Below are 6995 nucleotides of genomic sequence, written 5' to 3' on the forward strand. Positions count from 1 at the left end.
TTTCAGAACTCTGGGTTGTAGTCCATCTGGTCCAAGTGACTTATCCACCTTCAGACCCCTGAGATTTCTAAGTGCCTTCTCCTTAGTAATTATGGTAGTCCCTTCTGCCCCTTGACACTCTCGAATATCTGGCATACTGCTAATGTGTTCCGCTGTGAAGACTGACACAAAATACTTATTAAGTTTATTTGCCGTTTGTTTATTCCCCATTATTGCATCTCGTACATCATTTTCCAGCAGTGCCATATCCACTCCCATTTCCATTTTACTCTTTATATAGCGAAATAAACTGGTATCTTTTTATGTTGTTGGCTAGTTTATCTTCATATTTCATCTTTTTTTTCTCCTTGTGGCTTTTTACTTGCCTTCTGTTGATTTTCAAAAGCTTCCCTATCCTCTAACTTTCAACTAATTTTTGCTGCATTATATGCCTTCTTTTGCTTTTATGCTGTCTTTGACTTCCCACCTCAGCCACGGTTGCCTTATCCTCCCTTTAAAATACTTACTATATACTGTATTATCCCATATCTTTCGAAGAGCCATCCAGAAACTCCTGTCATTGTTGTTCTGCCATCGTCCCTGCTAGTGTCCCCTTCCAATCAACTTCAACCAACTGCTCTATCATGCCTCTGTAATTCCCTTTACTCCACTGTAATAGTGACACAACTAACTTTATCGTCTCCCTTTCAAACTGCAGGATGAATTCTATCATATTATGGTCACATTCTCCTAAGGGTTCCTTTACCTTAAGCTCCCTAATCAAATCTGGTTCATTAAACAACACCCAATCCAGAATTGCTTTTATCCTTGTGGGCTCAACCACTAGCCATTCTAAAAAAAAGTCATCTCATAGGCATTCGACAAATTCTCTCTCTTGGGTACAGCACCAATCTGATTTTCCCAATCTACCATGAAATCCCCATGACTATCATAACGTTGTCCTTTTTTACATGCATTTTCTATCTCTCATTGTAATATATATCCCTCATCCTGGCTACTGTGTATAATTCCAATCAGGGTCTTTTCACCCTTAAATATTAGAAAGGCTGCAATTGCTAGAAATCCAAAGCAACAAACACGAAATGCTGGAGGAACTCAGCAGGTCAGGCAGCATATGGAAATGAACAGATAGTTGACGTTTTGGGCTATGACCCTTCTTCAGGACTGAGAAGAAAGGGGGAAGAAGCCAGAATAAAAAGGTGGGGGAGGGGGAAAGAGGCTAGCTGGAAGATGATAGGTGAAGCCAGGTAGGTGGGAAAGGTCTAGGGCTGGAGAAGAAGGAGTCTGATAGGGAGAGAAGAGTGGACAATAGGAGAAAGGGACCCGGGGGAAGTAATAGGCAGGTGAGAAGAGATAAAAAGTCAGAGTGGGGAACAGCAGAGAAGGGAGGAAATTTGTTTACTGGAACGAGAAATCAATATTTATGCAATCAGGTTGGTGACTACTCAGGCAGAATGAATAGAAGGTGCTGTTGCTCCACCCTGATGGTGACCTCATCTTGGCACAAGAAGAGGCCATGGACCAACATGGTTGGATTGGGAATGAAAATTGGAATAAAAATGTTTGGCCACTGGGAAGTCTGGCCTGTGACGGATGGTGTGGAGGTGCTCAAGAAAGCGATCCTTCAACTTACAATGGGTCTCACCAATGTAGGGGGGGGGTGAGTCTGCATTGAGAGCTCCAGACAGAATTGATGATCCCAGTAGATCTGCAGGTGAAAAGTTGCCTCACCTGGAAGGACTATGTTGGACCCTGAATGGAGGTGAGGGACGAAGTGTATAGGCGGGTGTAGCACTTAGTCCACTTGTTGGATTAAGTGCTGGGAGGGATGAATAGACACGGGAATTGTGGAAGGAGTGATCCCTGTGGAAAGTGGGGATGGGGGGGGTAAAGATATGTTTAGTGGTAGGATCTCTTTGGAGATGGTGGAAGTTGCAGAGGATAGTGTGTTGGATGTGGAGGCTGATGGGGTGGTAGGTAAGGACAAGAGGAATTCTATCTTTTTACCCTTGCCATTTCTTAACTCTACCCACAAGGGTTCTACATGCTACAGACTTGATTTAATCTTTTACAAACAGAGCCACCCCACCCTGTCTGTCTACCTGCCTGTCTTTTTGGTACAATGTGTATCCGTGGATGTTAACTCCCAACAATGATCTCTTTTCAGCCACGGCTCACTGATGCCCACAATGTCATGCCTGCCAATCTCTAACTGCACTACGAGATCATCCACCTTTTTCCATATACTGCATGCATTCAAAAATTACACCTCCAATCCCATATTCTTCAACCTTTTTGATTTTGCCCCCATGTTACACCTCAACTCACCCCACTGACCTAAATTTTGTCCTATCATCAGCCTGTCCTTCCTCACAGTCTCAGTGCACAGCTGTATGCCAACTGCCCCATCCTCAGCCCTATCACTGTGGTTCCCATCCTCCTGTCAAATTAGTTCACATCCTCCCCAACAGCTCTAGCAAACCTGCCCACAAGGATATTGGTCCCCCTCGGCTTTAGGTGTAACCTGAACTCTTTGTACAGCTCATACCTTTGCCAGAAGTTGTCCCAATGAGCTCTGAGTAGCAGACAGTACTGGGAGTAATCCAAAGATTACTACCATGGATATCCTATTCTTCAGCTTCTTCCCAAACTCCCTGTCCTCACTGTGCAGAACCTCGTTGCCTTTTGTACCTTTGTCATTAGTGCCTATGTGCTCGCCATCCCTCATGAGAATCTTCTGCAGCTCCTCTGAAATCATCATGGACCCTAGCACCAAGGAGGCAATGCACAATCTAAGTGCCTCTTTCGTGGACCTAGAATCTCCTGACCATCCCCCTAACTATCAATTCTCCTATCAGCTTCACTCTGCCGGACTTAACCCTTCCCTGCTGAGCTTCTGGGTCAACAAGGTGTACTGGCTGGCATAATGCCAGTGTTCAATTCCCACTGCCATCTGTAAGGAGTTTGTATGTTCTCCCTGTTACACCGTGGGTTTCCTCCACATTACAAAGATTTAGGGTTCAAAACACAAATAAGAGAAACTCTGCAGATGCTGGAAATCCGAGCAACATGCACAAAATGCTGGAGGAACTCAGCATCTATGGAAAAAAGTGCAGTCGATGTTTTGGGCCAAAACCCTTCGGCAAGACTGGAGAAAAAAAAAACTGAGGAGTAGATTTTTTTAGGGCTAGTAAGTTGTGGGCTTGCTATGTTGGCACCGGAAACATGGCAACGCTTGTGGGCTGCTCCCAGCTCATCTTTGGACTGTGTTGGTCATTAATACAAACGATGCATTTCACTTTATGTTTCAATATTTCACTGTGCATCTGAAAAATAAATATAATCTCTCTCTGTCTCTCGATTTTTTTTTCTCTCTCTCTCTATGATGGAAAGCAATAACAAAATGCAGATTGTGTTGTAATGGTGAGTGTCCTAGAATTTAGACCATACAGAATAGGAGCAGAATTAGGCCATTCAGCCCATCGAGTCTTCTCCAGCATTGGATCATGGCTGATTTATTTTCCCTCTCAGTGCCATTCTTCTGCCTTTGACACTGTCACTAATCAAGGAGCCACCATCCTCCCCTTTAAATTCCTGTTAATTGGGACACTATGGGACCTCTGCATTTTATCCCAATTAAGCAACTACCACAATTAGCTGAAGTTTCATGGAAAAAGATATACTAAAAATGTATTTAATTTTTTTAAAAAGGCAGACTCCCAATTGATTGAGTAACAAATGATGTACTTAAATGAAATACAGAACAAATTAGAACACTATCAATTCGACTACAGACCTATAAACCTGTGTGTTAGTTCTAATCGTTATCGGTAGGGGAGTTCACCAGAGTACGCTGGGAATTCTCTTGACTGACTGTAAATGAACAAAATCGGTGCAGACACCTGGTGTAGATATTGGACTGAGTTCATACAATGCTTTCGATGATTGCATCATCCAAATCTTCATTTTCATTGTCACGTTCAAGATGATTGTCGATACCTTCAAATTCTTTGTAATCGTTTCATTTCCACTCGCAGTCGGTTCTGGCATCTCCAAGACTGAACGCTTGAAACTGCAGAGAACCAAACAGTTCTGAATTGTCTTACTGCTTATTTCTGGCCAACTATCAGTGAAAAAAAATACTGCTTTTTGGACACAAGCACCCGCAACTGACAGTATTTAAAATCTCTAAGCAGGGTGTGGTGTCTAACGGCCACACAAGTGCACGTGTCTGACGCTGGTTAGAAACTGTTCTGCAACGATCTCCTGTTCCAACTAACACACACAACATGCTGGAGGAACTCAGCAGGCCGGGCAGCATCTATGGAAAAAAAAAGTACAGTTGAGGTTTCGGGCTAAAATCCTTCGGCAGGACTCCTGTTCCAATTAAGCGGCGCAATATCGCAAATACACTAAAAGAATGCCGGCCGTTTTCTCGGTTAGTTTTTGTCATTCAAGAGTTGTCCAAGATAAGCAGCGGTCTCTATTTACCGCTGAGCCAGTTAGCCGGAACCCACAGTATACCCAAAGATTGGCTCCACTGCCGTCTGTGGTAATCAGTTCCACAGATTCATCACCCTCGGAAATTCTTCCTCATCGCTGTTCTAAAGCGAGGTCACTCTTTTCTGAGGCTGTGCCGCCCTCGTAGACTCTCCCCACAATTTAGATTTAATAGAGTAGAGAGCTTATAAAAGAAGTAATTAATAGGTTAGTAGGCGGTAACTTGCAGAGAGTCGCAACGAACACCCCGGTTTACGAACGAGATGCGGAGCGGCCGCAGGAGAATGGGGGCAACTTGACAGGAATGGATGAGTTGGGCTGAAGGACCTCCCCCCCCCCCGCCCCCGCTGATGAACTCTTCCACTCGAAGGTTCTGCACTACTTTTTGCAAAACGTTCCTTGGAAACATCTGAGGTGTTTTGTAAATGCAAAGAGCTGTCTATCGCCTGTGAGAGACGATACTATCGCTGGGTGCTGGTCATCACTGTTGTAAGAAGTGGGAAATTTCGGCAACTTGGTGGTGTTCTGCAGCCTTAATGATGCCGACTACCCACCCCACCGAGGTCTCGTCACTGGGACAACGGGCTGTTTCACTAACACACACACACACACACACACACACACACACACACACTCACTCACACTCATACTCACACACACACTCACACTCACACACACACACACTCACACACATACACACACACACACACTCACACTCACACACACACACACTCACACACATACACTCACACACACACTCACACACTCACACTCTCACACACACACACACTCACACTCACTCACACTCACACACACACACACACACTCACACTCACACACACACTCACACACTCACACTCTCACACACACACACACTCACACTCACTCACACTCACACACACCTGGAAGAACTCAGCAGGCCAAGCGCCGTCTACGGGAAAGAGTACATGGTCGACTTTCCGGGCCCGGGACCCTTCATCAGGACTCCTGTTACTGTTTACCTGTAACACACACACACACACACACACACACACACACACACACACACACACACACACACACACACACACACACACACATCAGGACTCCTGTTACTGTTTACCTGTAACACACACACACACACACACACACACACACACACACACACACACACACACACACACACACACACACACACACACACATCAGGACTCCTGTTACTGTTTACCTGTAACACACACACACACACACACACACACACACACACACACACACACACACACACACACACACACACACACACACACACACACACACACACATCAGGACTCCTGTTACTGTTTACCTGTAACACACACACACACACACACACACACACACACATCAGGACTCCTGTTACTGTTTACCTGTAACACACACACACACACACACACACACACACACACACACACACACACACACACACACACACACACACACACACACACACACACACACACACATCAGGACTCCTGTTACTGTTTACCTGTAACACACACACACACACACACACACACACACACATCAGGACTCCTGTTACTGTTTACCTGTAACACACACACACACACACACACACACACACACACATCAGGACTCCTGTTACTGTTTACCTGTAACACACACACACACACACACACACACACACACACACACACACACACACACACACACACACACACACACACACACACATCAGGACTCCTGTTACTGTTTACCTGCGCTGCGCGCTTCACAAGCGTTTTAAATTATATTTTAGTAACTTATTTGTGGTAATGCTGTGTGTGATGAATGTTTCGTGGCGGCACTGTGGTTCGCAGGGACGTGGTTTCGTTTGGTTGTATATATGTAAAGCCAGACGACAATACACTTGCACTGATGCCAGTTGTTTCTGGTCGAAGTAGAAACACTCGATCTAACCAGTTTGCGAGGTAGTTTCCGGCAATTCCGGTTACGTTCGTCTGGTCTGTGTTACTGATGCGGAGATGTGCACGGTTGGTGTCGAGAGAGAGTGGACAATAGACAAAATGGACAGGGTCTCTGTACCTTAAGTCAATGTTTGGTGCAGCAAGAAATGTTCATTATGTGACTCTCCTGCACACCAGCCGTGGATACGCTCGGGTTTATGGAGGAACCTTCCAGGAGTGCAGTTACCGCTTTTGGTCCTCCGTTAATACTAAACCTCAACCTCCGCACCTCGTTATGCCCGGTAGCACCATCGCGGCTCCGGCCTCCAGCGCCGGGGAGGAACCAGACACCGCCTGGGTAACGGCAACGTGAGGCACCTCGTTCGATGCTCACGCTTCCCGTCGCCTGCTGTTGGAATCCGTTCCTCCCTATCTGTCTCAGGAACCAGGAACAGCGCCTCACTTCCCACCTGAGCACGTTGCAGTGTTCCGACTCAGCATGGAATCCTATTGACTTCAGGCAACGCGTCTGTCTCAGATCTAGCCAGTTATCTTCATCCCCCATCTGCCATA

This window comes from Hemitrygon akajei, chromosome 22 (assembly GCF_048418815.1).
Source record: "Hemitrygon akajei chromosome 22, sHemAka1.3, whole genome shotgun sequence".
Lineage (NCBI taxonomy): Eukaryota > Metazoa > Chordata > Chondrichthyes > Myliobatiformes > Dasyatidae > Hemitrygon > Hemitrygon akajei.